Source organism: Felis catus, chromosome C2 (genome assembly GCF_018350175.1).
Source record: "Felis catus isolate Fca126 chromosome C2, F.catus_Fca126_mat1.0, whole genome shotgun sequence".
NCBI lineage: Eukaryota > Metazoa > Chordata > Mammalia > Carnivora > Felidae > Felis > Felis catus.
The window spans coordinates 51260886-51280291 of NC_058376.1; positions in this window are offsets into that span (position 1 = coordinate 51260886).

The following is a 19406-nucleotide window of genomic DNA, read 5'->3' on the forward strand; positions in this document are numbered from 1 at the left end:
GGGTTCTAGATACTTAGAACATAATTGTTCGTAATATCAAGTGCTTGGAAACAATTTATATGTCCATCAACTAAGGGACTATTTAAATATATCATTGTATCTCATTCAATAGCAAAATAAACAGGTATTAGAAAGTGTGAGGTGACTCTTTATGCACTGATCTGAAATAACTTCTAAAATATATTCTTAAGAGAGAAAAAAAAACAACACAAGGCACTGATTTCTGTGTATAGAAAGGAAATATTGGTGTGAAAAATGAAAGAATGGTTTCATTCTATTTAAATAGAATATTTCTGGATGGATCCACAAAAAAGATCAATAATAGAAAATGTATTTCAGATAGAGAATTGTGTGTTGCCAGTGACAGAGAGCAGGGGCCTTAGTATTCATGGTATAAACTTATGTCCATTTGAATTCTGTATCGTGTGCTTGACTTACTTATTCAAAACACATGTTAAATCATAATGTTCATGAAAATACAAAGGAATAATAAATGGTGACTTTCTGGCTTCCTTGTAAATGTAGGTTGCTACAAATAATGTTTTTTAATTGTCAGTATATTCTTAAGGGAGTCTCTCTCTCTCTCTTCCTCCCTCCCTCTCTTCCCTTATTTCCCCCCTTCTTTCTTCCTCTCTCTCTCCGTCTCTCCTATCCCGTTCTCAAAAATGTAAAACACAAGGGGCTCCTGGGTGGCTCAGTGGTTAAGTATCCAACTTCAGCACAGGTCATGATATCACAGTTTGTGAGTCTGACCCCTGCGTCAGGCTCTGTGCTGACAGCTGAGAGCCTGGAGCCCGTTTCAGCTTCTGTGTGTGTGTGTGTGTGTGTGTCTCTCTCTCTGCTCCTCCCTGGTCATTCTCTGTTTCTCTCTCTCAGAAATAATTAAACATTAAAAGAATTTGTTTCAATGTAAAACAAAAAACAAACGACACAAAGCATTGCTTTCTGTTTTCTTCAAGCTTTGTGAATTTATACGCCTATAACTCTTTTTGTATCCACATATAAGTTGTTACTATTATTATTATTAGTTTAATTTCTGAACACAGCCCAGTAAGAAAACCCCCCATGAATGGTTTAGAACCCTGAATAACAATTCAGGGAAGGATCTTAGTATGCAAAGGAATAACAACCTGATTATAACTGAGTTCCCTTCATGGTGAAAAGGCAAAACAAAACAAAACACTGAGACTTATTCAGATCACATATATAATATATTCTGAGATTTACTGAAGAAGAGAATTTTGTAACTTCACATAATTATTATAATATCTACTCTATTCTTCCATCTATATATTTTCTTAGAATCCTTGTACTTGCACAGAAAAGTGAGGATCTGTAATAGGTAAACAGCAATTCAATAAAAACTGAGTAGCAGTATTATTTTAGATTTTGTAACACCAATAATTTTATAAATAAAAATGCTATAATGTGAAATTCAAAATATGTGTTCACGGGTGTGAACGGAATGCTCATGAGTGAGAATGGCTGTAAGTAACAGTTCTTGGGTTTGTTTAAAGGGATGCTCCTGAAAAGACATCAAGTAATTTATTTAAAATGTATATATATATTTTACCATAGAAAAAGCCAAATGGATTCACATCTCTTACTGTGCTAAGGCAGAATAATTTGCATTTAACTATGAATTTTCCCTGGAGCATCTGAAAAATTTAGCTGCAATCCACAGAGGTTTACACCTGTGGTTTACCTTGTACACCAGGGCATGTGGACAACATATGCTCTCCTTCTATATTTTTGTATCAATCTTAGTAAAACTTTGTTGCATAAAATTCAGAGTTCTAATATAATTTTGCAATGACGTGATCACTGCTATGATTTGGATGATGATATCTCAGGCTAACCTGGATCAAAAGCAGCTGAGATACTTCTATGATGCTTCTTTGTTAGGATTTTAATTATTTGTTTATAATTTATCTTTAAAAAATGTTTTATACAGATGCATATATTTTAGCTTTTTGGACATGTGTACCCTCGTTTAAGTCTTCAATCCCCAAAGTAAAATATCACTTTCCACCAAAACTCTCACTTAAGAATGTTAATTCTCTTAAGCTAGTTCTCTAAAACTGACAATTACAATTAGGAGAATCCATTGAGATCTAATCTCAGTGTAATAAATGCTCTCGAGGTCCTCTTCCGACAAAAATGAGAAGTCTTTATGTTTTTTTTTTATTAAATTTTTTTTCAACGTTTTTATTTATTTTTGGGACAGAGAGAGACAGAGCATGAACGGGGGAGGGACAGAGAGAGAGGGAGACGCAGAATCGGAAACAGGCTCCAGGCTCCGAGCCATCAGCGCAGAGCCTGACGCGGGCTCGAACTCACAGACCGTGAGATCGTGACCTGGCTGAAGTCGGACGCTTAACCGACTGCGCCACCCAGGCGCCCCTTATGTTTTGTTTTTAAAGAATGTTCAGAAGGAGTATGGCCTGTTTAACTGGTTTATCATAAAATAAAATAATAATTCAGTTACCAGGCACACAAGGTAAGTTAAAAATCGTATTTGAAAATAATTTGTTTTCTAATTCTCTTATGGAATGCCTCGTAATATTTTTGCTTAAAGCTAGGCATATTATATGAAACAGACGATAGGGTGGTAAACATTCTTTTTATGTTGGGATATGAACAACCTTTACTTGTAGGTATGACTTCAGTGTAGGGCTTTACTAATCTGGTTATTGATTGTGCTGGGTTTGAAGTTTCTGCTCATGCGATTACTAGATCTGAAGATTTGAAATGTTAAATATTCTTTTTTATGTTGGGATACAAGCAACCTTTACTTCTAGGTATGACTTCAGTGCACGGCTTTACTAATCTAGTCATTGATTGGGCTGGGTTTGAAGTTTTTGCTCATGTGATTACTACTAGATTTGAAGTATTTGAGGTGTTTTCTTACTTGGATTGGGTCTTTTCATCACCCTGTTACCCAAAGGAAGTCTACTCTTGCTGTTACAGAAGCTGTATTCCTCTGTTATTTTTACTAAAGTCTTGTCACTAGAGGTGGTTGGGGAAGGAATTATCTTCTCTGATGTTCAGATTAAACCTGTCTTACACAGGAACTAATTTCTTGAGTATGGCCTTTGTAAGAGCTCACACCCCTCCTTTAGGAACAAAGTTTGTTTCCCCTCATCCACTAACCCACTATAATGAATATCTACCAGTTTTCTTAAGCTGTGAAAACAGATGCTCTTTAAACGTCAGTTTAAGGCTTTCATTACTTAAGGAAGGTAGAGGAGAGGACTCCAGGTGAACTCTTGGTGAAGGGCCTCCACTCCCTCCCAGCCACAATAGGATTCCTTTAGTGACCCAGGATACAAATTGATTTAATAAGCCCTCTTTTTTTTGTTTTTGTTTTTGTTTTTGTTTTTTTCCTGTACTGACTATAGTTAAGATAACTCCAAGCAGATTTCAGCATTTCAGCAGTGGTTGCTGTTTACCTGCTCCAACCAGCACCATGGGGAAATCTTTAAGTGGATTCTCCCGTTTTCCCTGTAAGATCCTGATGGCATTCATGGAAGAATAGTTCCAAGAGGCTGTGAATGCTCCGAGGCCTGAGGACTCCAGGCCTCACACTCACACGAGGTTACACTGTGCTTTCAGCCAGCAATTAAACATTGTTAGTTTAATTTTCCTACCACCTTATATGCTGTGCTGTAGAATCTACTCCAGGTATACAGTTGTCCTTGGTGCTGTTTCTTCCTTGAGGTACCCGTCTCTCCTCAAACTTGCGTTAGTAGTTTATCCTGTGAACTCAGCTTTCTGATTGGTTCAAGAAAGTTTCTTAATTTGTAGTTTGTTCAGTTTTTATGCTTGAAATAAAGATTGGAACGATGTTCTTTTCCAGCATTTTATATCTCTGAGCTGAAACTGTACTAGATTTGAGATTTTTTTTCAATATATGAAATTTATTGTCAAATTGGTTTCCATACAACACCCAGTGCTCATCCCAAAAGGTGTCCTCCTCAATACCTATCACCCACCCTCCTCTCCCTCCCACCCCCCATCAACCCTCAGTTTGTTCTCAGTTTTTAAGAGTCTCTTATGCTTTGGCTCTCTTCCACTCTAACCTTTTTTTTTTTTTTTTTTCCTTCTCCTCCCCCATGGGTTTCTGTTAAGTTTCTCAGGATCCACATAAGAGTGAAAACATATGGTATCTGTCTTTCTCTGTATGGCTTATTTCACTTAGCATCACACTCTCCATCAGATATCACCTCACGCCAGTCAGAGTGGCCAAAATGAACAAATTAGATTTGAGATTTATATTCCAAAAGAGTTATGGTCACACAAACTAGAGTAAGGATCTTAGATCCAGTTCATTTTATATAGGGGAACTTGAGTTTGTCAACTACTTTTCTAAGCCTTGTTTGTATCTATAAGATGGCAACTATATTCTTCACAACAGAGAAACATTAAAATATCTTGTAATAAATAAATATAAATGTCATCTGGGAATCACTGCCTCTTGAAACTTGGTTAAAATTAACCCCGAGTAGTCAAGCTCATTTATGGGAACACAAATTCTTACGAATAATTATGTAAATTCCAAGAAGTCTCTTACTTGCTTTATCTTTTCCTCTAAAATATGTCATCACAGGTGTTAAAGTTAACCTCTTTGCAAAAATCTACTAAGTAAGAGTTGTGCTCCTAGTATAAAGGGATAAGTTCCTAACAAACTGACTCTCCTCAAAATAACAGTTATAAACACTGGACAAAGTACAAAACACAACTATACAAGTACTCTGGAGGCTGAACAAAAGCATGCAAACTTCTGAAGGAAGTCAAAACTTCAAACAAGAGACCAACACAAGATAACTTCATAGTTTTTGTCTTGGCTTATATTACTTTGTGATTTATACCAGGAGACAAGAGATAACTAGGTATTTGATAGTGATCTAACCACCTTCCAGATAGAGGAGCTAGGGTAAGTAGGCCAATAAGTTGGGGCTACTGGATAATTAGGGAGAAATATCAGAATGGAAATTGCCAGAGAAAGGGAGATCCTAAATGTCAGTAAAAGGAAACTTCCTTGACCTGAAAAAGGGCATATGTATCTGTATGGTAAAAATTTAGCTGGTGTCTGTGATATAAAAAACTTAAATGATCTGAGTCATTGTCCACTACAAATTTGAGAGTATTCAGTTTGAGTTCAACCAAGTTAATTGCCTGCTAACACAAACCATAAGCAATTTTTGAATAAATATAAAAAAAAATCTGGTAGAGAATATAATCCAGACTTACTTAACATACAAAAAACACAAAGAAATGCAAGCTATTCTAAAGTAAAAAGGTAATAAAGGGATGCAAGGCCTTGAATAGACACTGCTGCTGAGACTATCAAACTAGGAATTTAAAATAGCTCTCTTATTATGTTGTTTTTATATAATATATATTACATAGGTAGAATAATTGAATGACAAAGAATATATATGAGTAATAAAAATGTAAAAATAATCACATAAAAATTTCAGAAGTAATAACATATAGCATCTGAATTTTAAAAGAAATCACTAGATGTTTCTAATACTGTTGCAGAACAGGAAATTAGAAACCAAAATCAATATCCTTCATAAACAAAAACAATAAACAGAGAAAATAATAGTAGAGAAAAACCAATTTACAATGTGAACAAAATGATTAAATACTTAGGAATAAATTTGACAAGCAATGTGCAGCTCCTATATGAACACACAAAATTAAATCCACACTGCAAACAAATTTGATAAATTAGTTAAATAGACAATTACCTTGACAGACACAAATCACTAACATTCACTCAAGAAGAAATAAACTCAACAATGTTATATTTATCAAATATATCAAATTCATCATTTAAAAAAATTCAGAAAGAAAACTCCAGTCCACAATGGTCTCCCTGGTGAATTTTTAAAAATTTTAAGGAAAAAATAATTCCAATCATATACAAAATATCTCAGAAATAGAAAACTATGATAGAACTTCCATTTTATTTTATGAGCCCAACAGTACCCTCATATAAAACCAAAGACATTATATAAGGAAATATAGACCAATAACCCTATTCATTGTACATGCAAAAGATCGTGTAAAATTTTAGCCAATTTAATTCACAAATATATCAAAGTAGTAATATACTGTGATCAACTGGAGTTTTCTACAAGATTGCAGAATTTTTGAACATTCAAAAGTCAAAGTAATTCACTACTGTAACAAAACAAAGGTAAAAAAAATTGTATGGTCATTTCAACAGATGCAGGAAAAACATGACAAAATTCAACACTCACTCATATGAAGAAGAAGAAGAAGAAGAAGAAGAAGAAGAAGAAGAAGAAGCAGCAGCAGCAGCAGCAACAGGAGGAGGAAGAGGAGAAGGAGAAAGAGAAGAGGGAGAAAAAGAAGAAGGAGGAGGAGAAGCGGGAGATGGAGGGGGAGGAAGAGAAGAAGGAACCTAGAAAACTAGGAATAGAAGAAAACTTACTTGATTTGATAAAGGGCATCTACAAAAAGCCTACAGCTAACATCATATTTAATGATAAACTATTACATCATTTTTCTCAAAAACTGCTTTTAGAAAGGCAAGAATAAATGGCTGAATGCTCATTTTTTTACCATTACTTTTAAACCATGCACTGTAAGATCTTGCTGATGCAGTCAGTCAATAAAAACATATAAAAGTTATGAAAATAAGAAAGGAAGAAATAAACCTGTTTTCAGTAGATATCATTATTTATGTAGGGAATTTGTAGAAATGTACAAAACAAATATTACAACTAATAAGTTACTTAATAAAGTCACAGATAGAAAGTTAATTTAAAGGGGCAATAATATTTTATATGTGAGCAGAAAATAAATTGGAAAATGAAATTTAAGTATTCCAAAAATTATACAAATCTCATAGTTTTTTAAATTGAAGTATAGTTGATACACAATGATAAATTAGTTTCAGGTGTAGAACATAGTGATATGACAACTCTATACATTATGCTATGCTCACCAAAAGTGTAGCCACCATCTGTCATCATACAATGCTATTACAATTCCACTGACCATATCCCCTATGCTGTACCTTTCCTTCCCATGATTTACAATTCCACTGACCATATCCCCTATGCTGTACCTTTCCTTCCCATGATTTATTTCCATGATACAGGCTTCCATGACCAGAAGCCTGTATCTCCCAATGACCTTCACCTATTTCAACCATCTAACCACCATCCTCCCCTCTGGCAATCCCAGTTTGTTCTCTGTACTTATGAATCTGTGTCTTTATTTGTTTATTTTGTGTTTTTAGATTCCACACATAAGTGATATCATATAGTATTTGTATTTCTATTTATGATTTATTTCACTTAGCATAATACTTTCTAGATCCAACCATGTTGTCATAGATGGCAAGATCTCATTCTTTTTGTATAGCTGAGTAATATTCCATTGTGTGTGTATGTGTGTGTGTGTACATCTTATTTATCCCTTCATCTATTGATAGACACTTGGGCTACTTTCATATCTTGGCTGTTGTAAATGATGCTGCAGTAAACATAGGAATGAATATATCTTTTTGAATTAGTGTTTTTTGCTTTCTTTGAATACGTACCCAGAAGTGGAATCCCTGGGTTGTATGATGTTTCTATTTTCAATTTTTTTTGAGGTACTTCCATACTGTTTTCCACAGTAGTTGCACCAATTTACATTCCCACCAACAATGCACAAGGGTTCCTTTTTCTCCACATTCTCGCCAACACCTCTTATTGATTGTCTTTTTGATACTATCCATTCTGACTAGTGTGAGGTGATATCTCATTGTGGTTTTAATTTGCATTTCCTTGATGATTACTGATATTGAGCATCTTTTTGGTGTCTGTTGGCCATCTGTATGTCTTCTTTGGAAAATGCCTATTCAGGTCTTCTGCCAATTTTTAAACCCACACTTATGTGGTCAATTACTACAAAGGAGACAAGAATATACAACAGCGAAAAGACAGTCTCTTCAATAAATGATGTTGGAAAAACTGGACAGGTACATGCAAAAGAATGAAACTGGATTACTTTCTTACACCATACACAAAAATAAACTCAAAATTGATTAAAGACCTGAATGTGACACCTGAAACCATAAAACCCTTTAAAGAAAACATAGGCAGTAATTTCTTGGACATCTGCCTTTAGCAACATTTTCTGGATATGTCTCCCAGACAAGGGAAACACAAGCAAAGATAAACTATTAGGAGTATACCAAATTAAAAAGCTTTTTCACAATGAAGGAACAATCAACTAAACTAAAAGGCAACCAATTGAATGGGAGAAGATATTTGCTAATGATAAAGAGTTAATATGCAAAATATATAAAGAACTTATACAACAACACCAAACACCAACAACAACAATAAATAATCTTATAATTTTAGCAAATGACGTGCAAGACCTGTTCATTTAAAATTACACAATTAGTGCTAATAGTAATTTTGGTGAAGTGGCAATTTTCCCAAATTAATCTATAAACTCAAGGCAATTCCTATTAAAATTCCAGTTTGTTATTTTATAGAAATAAAAACTTAAATGGACTAGAATAGCTCACATAATTTTTTCAAAAGAATATCAAGCCAGAGGACTTATAATATCTCATTTCTGGAATTACTGGAAAGGTACTGTAATCAAGAAAATGGGCCATGGGCCTAAGTATAGATACATAGGTCAATGCAACAGAGTTCAGATACAGATTCATACATGGTCAGCTGATTTCTGACAAAGTTCTCAAAGTAATTCAATAGGGCAAAGAATGATATTTTCAGTAAATGGAGGTGGAAAAGCTCTATATCCACATGGAAAAATTAAAGATCAAATTTAATCTACCATGTGCAAAAATGAACATAAAATGCATCACAGTCCTAAATCAAATGGCTAAACTATAAAACTACTAGAAGAAAACATAAGAAATCCTTGTGTGTAGAGCATAGGCATGGATGTCCTTTATATGTCCCCCAAAATACCAAGAATAAACACAAAAGATTTATAAATGATTTTTTTCTAAATAGAAACCTTTGTTCTTCAAAAGCATTGTCAAAAAAATAAATTAAATAAATAAAGACAATCTACAGGGAGAAAATATTTCCAAATAATGTATCTGATAAAGGACTTACAGAATCTATCTATCTAGCCTATCCTAACAAGTTAATACTAATATGTTATTGGTATATCTTTAACTGAAAAAAAAAACAATTAAAATGGGCAAAATATTTGAATGAATACTTTACATACGAACATATATGGATTGCAAATAAACACATGAAAAGATGTTTAACAGCATTTCCATTAAAAAATGCAAGTAAAAATTATAATTAGATACTACTATATGCATACTACAATAGCAAAATGTAAATGATTGCTAAGTATTGACAAGAATGTAGAATAGGTGGAAATTTTATAATATGTGGATATATATAATTTTATATCCACCACTGAAAATGGAGATATCTTAAGAAATGACGGGGTGCCTGGGTGGCACAGTCGGTTAAGCGTCCGACTTCAGCCAGGTCACGATCTCGCCCTAGGTGAGTTCGAGCTCCGCATCGGGCTCTGGGCTGATGGCTCAGAGCCTGGAGCCTGTTTCCGATTCTGTGTCTCCCTCTCTCTCTGCCCCTCCCCCGTTCATGCTCTGTCTCTCTCTGTCCCAAAAATAAATAAACGTTGAAAAAAAAAATTAAAAAAAAAAGAAATGAAATATTCACCTCCTATAAAAAGCTAGATAGTTGTCACTGTGCTAAGTCATATGTATGTGTGTGTATACATATATATGTATACATATACATATGTATACATATATATGCGTGTATACACACAAATATGCAAATATATATAAAATAATTTTTTTAATTTTTTTATTGAGGTGTGATTAATACACAACATTATACTAGTTTCAGGTGTACAATTTAATGATTTGATATTTGTATATATTGCAAAATAATCACCTCAAAAAGTCTAGTTAACATCCATCACCATACCTAGTTACAGATTTTTTTTTACAGCATGACAACTATAGTTAATAATACTTCATAGTTGAAAGTTGCTGACAGTACATTTTAAAAGATCTCGTCATAAGAATAAAAAAAAATTTAATCCATATTAGTTGGGAATCAGACTTTCTTTGTAATGTATGAGTGTCATAATATCTGTCCTGACATCTGACATTACTTTGGTGAAAATTAAACACAATAATGTACTTAAAAATGTTTGTTAACTCTAATATGCTAGAAAATGTAATATTAATGTTATTGTTCATTGCACTGCATACAGTGTGGATATAATGAAATGGATACTTGTTTGAGAAGGTATAATGACTTCTCAAAGTCTGATTACAAACTCTGAAATATGATCAAGGGGAAGTATTCATCAACTGACATTGTATTTGCAGAGTAGAATAAATTGCTTAAAGTAAATTATTATTTTAAGTATATTTTTGGTACCTTTTTTTTTTTTTTTTTGCTTACTGTTCGTAATATTTGAAAAGGGACAGAAATGATGCTACAACCCACAGAAAATAATCTTAAAGCCTTTGTTAGCTTCCTTGACTTTGTGAACTCAGTTTAAAAGACCTTAGTGTGTTCCTCATTAACTACTTTTTCTTCTCAGTCACACTGTTCATCTGAATCTCTACACCACAGCAAATACTGACAGATTGAAGCTGTCACCTGGTAGAGTGCAAAAAGCACAGCTGTGATGGAGTGGAACAGGAAACTGAGTCCAGTGAACCAAGTTTTTGTCTTAATTTTGCTAGTGGGTGAAAAATGTTCTCCAGGATTATTTATGTGCATCTGAACCTCTTCGTTTTTAAGGCAAAATGATTGAACATGGTGTCCTTTTTAGTTCGTTCTTTACGATTAATCTAGGACAAAAATAATAATAAATAGAAACAAGAGTGCAAATATTGCACTTGCCCTCGTGGCTGATTCTTGCAGCCCCCCTTATTAGTAAGCTTCAGTTTTTATTATTGATATAGATCTTTGGGGATTCGGCATACATGCAGGAGTGTCGTCACTTTGCGACACTACATTTATTCTATGAATGCACACATTATTCATCGGCAATGTTATTTTATTCATCTGTAAAGACTGTCCTCAGAATCAGTGCTTTATGTATTTTTATGAAATTTGCTTTTATTATTTTTATATTTGTTACCAAAGCAAGATGAAATGGGCTACTCTCTTCATTGAATGTAAGTTGCAATTATATTTTTTTACCCATGTGAAATTTTTTAAAATGCCAATTATAATTGCCACACAATTCATTATTCTTATATACCTTTTTTAAATGTTTATTTATTTTTGAGAGAGACAGAGACAGAGACTGAGTGTGAGTGGGGTGGAGCAGAGAGAGACAGGCAGACACAGAATCCGAAGCAGGCTCCAGGCTCTGAGCTGACAGCACAGAGCCCCACGTGGGGCTTGAAGTCACAAACCGTGAGATCATGACCTGAGCCGAAGTCAGACACTTAACCGACTGAGCCACCCAGGCGTCCCAATTCTTATATATCTTTATACCCCAATTTCAGGGATGTTAAAATGTGCCTTAGATTCAAGGAAACAGATGTATATTAAAACTTGTATCAACTTAATTTTATGTAATAATGTTATAAAAATCATTCCAAATTTGTTATTATTTTTTTATTTCTTTTGTTTATCAATATTTTTCTCCCAGTTAACAAAACATCTGAGTGTTTAAAAGTATTATTTAGTAGGTCTCAAAACGCCTTTTGAAAGAATCTTCTACATTGCTATTTTTTCAAAAAGGCATTCAAGGAAACCTCACAATATGTAGAAGTTTTTAAATTGTGTTACCTGATATTAAAGCTCCTACAATGGTATTTTAACCCATTGCTTAGAGTCTACACAGTCCCATGTCTAGAGAAGTCAAAAACTGGCTTCTAATAGCTGCTTTTCAAGGAGGCAGTATCTATTATAACAAGATGTTAGACCACCTATAATAATATGTAATTCACACACAATTCCAATCAGGCCCAAAGAAAGAGAAACTTTAAAAGACTTTCTACACATAATCCAATATGATTTGAGAATTTTGATTCTAATTCTCTATAGACATGCACTTCTAAAATTGCTGATAGAGTCCATAACCCTTTCCTTGTATCTCAGTGTTATCAAAACTTTTTTTTTAACATTTATTTATTTTTGAGAGACAAAGCACAAGTGGGGGAGGGTCAGAGAGACAGGGAGACATAGAATCTGAAGCAGGCTCCAGGCTCCGAGTTGGATGTGGGGCTCCAACTCACAAACCATGAGATCATGACCTGAGCCCAAGTCGGATGCTTAACTAACTGAGCCACCCAGGTCCCCCTCAATATTCTTCTGAAATCACTTTCTTTTCTACCTAAGAAGTTCTAAAGTGTCCTTCCTCCCTGTATTTCCTTAGCTAAACTTGACTCATATTTTAAGATTCAGCCCAAGGATCACCCTCTCTGCAAAGCTTTTTATTTATTTATTTTTCTTCTGCAACCAATTTATTATCCATTTCCGTTATTATAACATTTATCAAAATGTATTACCATTATTGTTTCTAAGTCAACTACATCAGTTTCCTACTGCTACTGTAACAAAGTACCACAAATTAGTGGTGCTTTTTTTTAATGTTTATTTATATTTGAAAGAGAGAGAGAGAGATCAAGAGTGAGTGGGAGAGGGGCAGAGAGAGACTGAGACAGAACCTGAAAGAGGCTTCCAGCTCTGAGCTGTCAGCACAAAGCCTGACGCAGGGCTCAAACCCAAGAACGGTGAGATAATGACCTGAGCCAAGTTGGACGCTTAACTGACTGAGCCACCCAGGCGCCCCAAATTAATGGCTTCTTATAACAGCACAACTGTATTATAATTCTGGAGATGAGAAGTCTAGAATGAGCCTTCAGGGATGCATTGATTTTAGAACCTTTATGAGAGCATTAGTTCCCCTGCCTTATAAGTTTCTGGAGGCTGCCTGCGTCTCTTGGCTCATGGTTGTGCATAACTTGGCCTTAGCTTCTGTCATCTCATCTCCTTTTCTGACTCTGATCCTCCTCTGTCCCTCTTAAAATCAACTTGAGATTACATTGGACCCATCTGGAGAATCAACAATACTCCCCTCTCTCAATATCTTTTAACTTAATCCCATTTATAAAGTCTTTCTTGCTATGTAAGGTAACATATTAACAGGTTCTGAGGATTCAGATGTGGACATCCTTGTGGGGCCATTATTCTGCCTATAACATTAATCTCTCCCATTACACTTTTAAATTTAGGATGTTATGGACTGAATTGTATTCCGCCTCAAGCCCCCTCTCCCCTGTCAAATTCTTATGTTGAATCCCTATCTGTGACTGCATTTGGAGATTGGGACTTTAAGGAGTCCTTAACTAAGGTTAAATAAAACCACAAGGGTGGGCCCAAACTCACCAGGCTTCCGTCCTTTATAGGAAGGGGAAGACACCAGAGCACACACATGCAGAGGAAAGATTACATGAGGACACAGCAAGAAAGTGGCCATCTGCAAGCTATGGAGACAAGCCTCAGGAGAAACCAAATCTGTCTTGGTCTGGGAGTTCAGACTTCAGAGCTGTGAGACAATAGATTTCTTTTTAATGTTTTTAATGTTTATTTATTTTTGAGAGACAGAAAGGGAGAGCATGAGCAGGGGAAGGAGCAGAGAGAGGGGAGACACAGAATCTGAAGGAGGCTCCAGGCTCTGAGCTGTCAGCCAGAGCCTGACGTGGGGCTCAAATTCACAAACTGTGAGATCATGACCTGAGCTGAAGCTGGACGCTTAAGTGACTGAGCCACCCAGGTGCCCCAAGAAAATAGAGTTTTGTTGTTCAAGCCATACAGTCTGTCATAGTTTGTTATGGCAGTCCTAGCTGACTGATACAGTATGCTTTTTTATTTATTTTTTTTAATTTTAGAATTTAGCTTAGTGATCATACTAAAAAAATATGCAGCAGGCATAAAATTTATAGTAACAAACTTATATTTGCAGAAATATATCTGTAAGAAAATTTTAGTTGATTTTGAGTTAACACTGAACACCCATTTAATGTTTAAGTTGATCATTTATTTCAGATACTTATGTTTAAAACCTCATCCTATTTTGGGTAAATTTTCACTCAGATTTGAGGTTCTTACTCTGTTATATCCTTTCCAAGATGACAGGTTCAGGAGAAATTCCTTTTTATGATGTCAACGGGGGAACTGTGTGCATTTGGGTCTTGGTGTGCCTGTCCCTGAAAACAGAAAGTGATTGCATCAGGTACAGATGCTAGAAATGAGCTGTTTCTTTGTTAAATGTTCTGATTATACCGAATTTGTCTGCTGTGATGGGTCAGATTAAGTTGTATAAGCAGAGGCCATATTTAAATTTATCTAGGTTTGCTAGCACAGAGGATTTGAAAGGATCAAATTATCTCTCTTTGCTCCTTCCAGAAATATAATAAAATATTCTCCAGGACAGCCACACAACCTTTGAGCTGAAATTAGTCTGCTTGCTTGGGGTCAGCATACTGGGTTCAGGGAAGAGAGAATCTGTCTGCCCCTCCCACCTAGATTTCCTCAGCCTATTTTCACTGAGTATTCAGAGGACCTCCATCAATCAGAAACAAAGAGAAACAAATATTTCCAGGTCTACATTTTCAAAATTGTTTCCATAAGCCATGAAAGGTAATCTTTCTTCTTTAAACCTTTCTCCAAAAATTAACCTAGTATGCAATATCTATATTCTCCCTGCCCACATCAAGTATTCTGCTCTTTGAAAATTATTCTTCTTCACGTCATCTTTCCAATTTGCTATACTGTTATATAGCTCTTACCTTCTGCAATGGGACATGTGTGGAGGAATGGAATGGACATGAGATTTTTGTTCTGGAATATTCATCCACCTGGAGACATATTTGCTAAAATATATATATGTGGAAGGCTGGAGGAGGAGAGTGGGAGATGTTTATGAGAATGAAGAAAGGAAAACATCATTCTGTTGCATTTGTTTTGAAACAAGTAAATATTTCATTATAAGTGTTTGTGCAATAAGTGAATGATGAATGAATGAATAAATTAACTTCTAATTACCAGAAAGAAATTATACTTGGGGAACAGATAATGAATGGTCTCCCAGATATACATGTAGAAATAACCATCAGAAGGCAAATTTGTAAAAAAATTTGGACACTCTTGATTGAGTGATAACTTTTTGTCTTAGATCTTACTTCTTCCATTGGAATATATTTTATTTTTAAGCCCTGATTCCTCCAACATCAATCTAATAAATATGGAGTAGCTTGTATTTCAGAACACACCAATATATTAAAATATCTTTCAAAAATAAAATCAAGAAAAAAACAAAATACCCCTTTTTAAAATTATTTTTATTTATAATTTTTTAAATATTTTTGTTAATATACAGTGCAATATCGGTTTCAGAAGTAGAATTCAATGACTCATCGCAAATGCCCCTTTTCATTTTCAAAACAAAAGCACCCACTTTAGGTCTTTTGGATTAATTAAACTTATCTCTAATTTCTTCACGTTTAATGTGAACATACCTATAACTTGATCATTTGAGAAAATATTTAGGTTTACTTTTTTATTGCTGATTCTGAAATCATAACTGATTTCATCTTTATGTATTAATGATTTACAAAGGTACACCCATAGCTTCATGATTCCATTATAATTCTGCACTTGGACATTTGATTCTATTCCTACTAATTCTAACATTGCAGAAATTCAACTAATATACCCAACTTAGGTGCTACTTACTCAATTTTGAAGTATTTGTGTGAAAGATGTCATGTAAAAACCATGGTAAGTATGAAATGTGAAGAGAGTAAAATCTATTTATATATCCAGCTGAACATTAACATATTTCATTTCTTCTAAGAAATGGTAAAAATAGGTCAACAAGTACATTCCCATGAAGTGTGACATAAATTAGAGCATCACTTAAAAAATAACAGTATACTCCTGGGTCATCTGCTAAATGCTATGCATCATTACAATTTGAATCAATCAAAAAGAATCACAGTAACCTTTCCAACTAAGGTAGCACTCCTAAATCGCTTTACTAATGCATATTAGTTCAGTTTGAAATATTAAAACTAAATATATCTCTGCTTCACAAAGTGACTCATAGCTTAGAAGGATGTGCTAAGCTATGTTTTCAGAGAATATCAATGTACTGTAGATTCACGTTTTCAGCAAAGCATGTATGTGATTGATCCTGACTTTAAAACTTTGAATAAAGAAGATGTTTTTAGAGGTTCCATTAAGTTTTTTCCCCTAAAATTCTTAAAATTTGTCAGTCATAAATAATGAAAAACTGAAGAAACCAAGCATAGTATTGAAGCATATAAATTAATAGCTAAACATAAAGAGACTTGAAACATCTATAAAACATGCAGAATTAACTCAAGTTTTACCACTGCAAACAGAGTGGTGATTAACATACTATGAAACAGACCTCAGTTTGGGATACATTAATCTTCCCTTGATTAAGAGGAACAAATGTTCCACCCTACTTATTCTCTACCCTCTTTTTTTCTATCTAAAGGACAATCCATTTCACAGTACATGTTTCAACTGGGAAACTGATCTTTTAAAAACAGTTCTAAAAACCAAAAGATCAAATACCCAGAAAATATGAATTCCTAGGATGGATTAAAAGAGCAAAGGTCTTCACCCTCACAAAGAAAATAACCAAGGGTGAAAGTTAACAGGACACCAAGATGTAACAGATTTCTTGCAATGACTTCAGTGATGATGGGGAGCTGGCTGGCTGTTCACAGCCTCAAGGAATAGATAATTCAAACATTAGTGCAGATTCATACGCCCGGGTCTAAAAATACTATACGATTACATGGCTTAGGGAAAATCCAACATGCTTTCATAAATAGTAAATGAATAGTTATGTAAATCACTTCTTATGGTACCTTGAATATAATAAAAATTTAATAAAAGTTATTTTCCTCATAGTTTATGCGGTGGAATGAGAAACCAGACCAAACCCCTAAGACAGACTGCAAATATTTACATGCACTAAACTTTACAACCTTGGCATTCTTTCCATAGTTTTTATTTACTCTCAATTTTAACCATTCTTACTATGTGATTTTTATGTGGTGCATTTTTTTTTGATCGAAACACACACACACACACACACACACACACACACACACACACACATTTGCAGGTTTGCTCAAATAAGGTAATATATCCATATGCTCAAATGTTGTTTGACTCACTTGGACTCTGGACAGTTATTTCCAACTTTAACTACTGGTTATGACAGAATAATAATACTGGACTAGCTCTCTCATGGTAAGCAACCATTAAAAAGGAAAAAAAATTCCCAGTGCAGGGAGAATAAAAAATAGGGGGAAAAAATCTGCTACACATAGATCCCAGACCATAGAGATCAGTACATACTGATCTGAGAAAACCTTAAATTTGAGATCCAGTACACAAACACAGCCTAAGTCTGAAATTGAAAGAGGATGACAGAGAATGTCACCACCACATCCACCTGTAGACCAGCAAGTGGCAGTAATAAATAGCACTTTATACCTGGGGGCAAGGACACCGTCCTGGAGAAGTAATCTCTTTGAGGAAAGAAATCACTAGAATAACTTCAAGATGAAAAAAGAATAGAAACATTGAGCAAAAATTTCCATTAACCCAGCCCCACAAAATGCAAGGGAAACACTTGAAGAATATGAAGGCAGTAGTGTAATGATTCTAATAATAACAACAATAAAACACAAACACAGTTTGATTCCTAACTCTCTTAACAAAAACTTCTACACTAAAGTTCTAGCAAAAGAAGTACACCCATAATTAATTCTGATGATCTAATGTATAGGATGGTGGCTATCATTAATAATAATGTATACTCAAAATTTGGTGAGAGAGTAGATCTTAACTGTTCTCAACACACACACACACACACACACACACACACACACATGAGTACATACACACAAACACATACACACACACAAGGTAAATATGTAGGGTGATGGTAGCTTCATTAGTTTGATTGGGGGAATCATTTCACAATGTGTATGTGTATTAAAATATGTTGGTATATACCTTAGACATATACAATATCTATTTGTCACCCATACCCTAACAATGTTGGTAAAAAAAAAATAAGTATGTTCATTTTGAGGCATAAACACTAGCTCAGTCTGTCTTAACCTGTTCTATCCAAATACTATTCAACAAATACTATGTAAGAAATAACACTAGAGATAAAATGGACAAAACAATCAATAGAAGGAAGTTCATATATGACCAAGATGTTGGAACTCTCAGGCGGAGTTTAAAATAGCTACGATTGGGGCTCCTGGGTGGCTCAGTCGGTTAAGCGTCCGACTTCAGCCAGGTCACGATCTCGCGGTCCGTGAGTTCGAGCCCCGCGTCGGGCTCTGTGCTGATGGCTCAGAGCCTGGAGCCTGTTTTGGATTCTGTGTCTCCCTCTCTCTGACCCTCCCCCGTTCATGCTCTGTCTCTCTCTCTGTCTCAAAAATAAATAAACGTTAAAAAAAATTTAAAATAGCTACGATTAATATGACAAAGGCTATATTGGGAAGAATGGACAATATGCAAAAACAATGGGGAATATCTGCAAAGAAATGGAAACTACAAGTAACAAAATGACATGCTAGAAGTTTCTAAAAAGTAATGGTTTCTAAAAAGTAATGAAGACCTTGAAGAATGTCTTCAATGGCATTATCAGTAGACTTGATATTCCAGAGAACTTGAAGATAAAACTTTAACTTAACACAATGAAAAAGAAATATGAAAATAAGAAAACATAAAAGAGCATCCAAGAACTTTAAGAAGATATTAAAGAGTCTAATATACATATAATTGGAATCTTAGGTGAGATAACAGATATAACAGTGAGAAGTAAATATGTGAAGAGATGCTAGTCAAGAGTTTTCTAAAAACCAAAAGGCATTAAGCCACAAATCCAAGAAGCTCAGAGTACAAAATGAGGGTTAAATATAAACAAAGAAATAATAACCCAAAGAGAGACACATTATGTTGAACCTCCTGGAGACCACTGAAAAAAAGGAAATCTGGAAAACTGAAAGAAAAGACTCGATGCATTCTGAGTGTTACAAATCTGCATTAGGTCAGATTTCTTGTCAGAAACCATATGAGCAAGAAGACAATGGAACACTATCATTCAAGTATGAAAAGGGACAGCCCCGAATGTTTATACCAGCTATACATTAAAAGAAACAAAAATAAAAATAAAAGTATATGAAAACCAGAAACTGAACACAAGAGAAACCAAAGAAACAAGTAATTCTACTTTCCCACAAAAAAAGGTCTAATTCCAAAGCAGTGTGGTTATGGTGAATATTTAAAAGTATGTAGGACTTG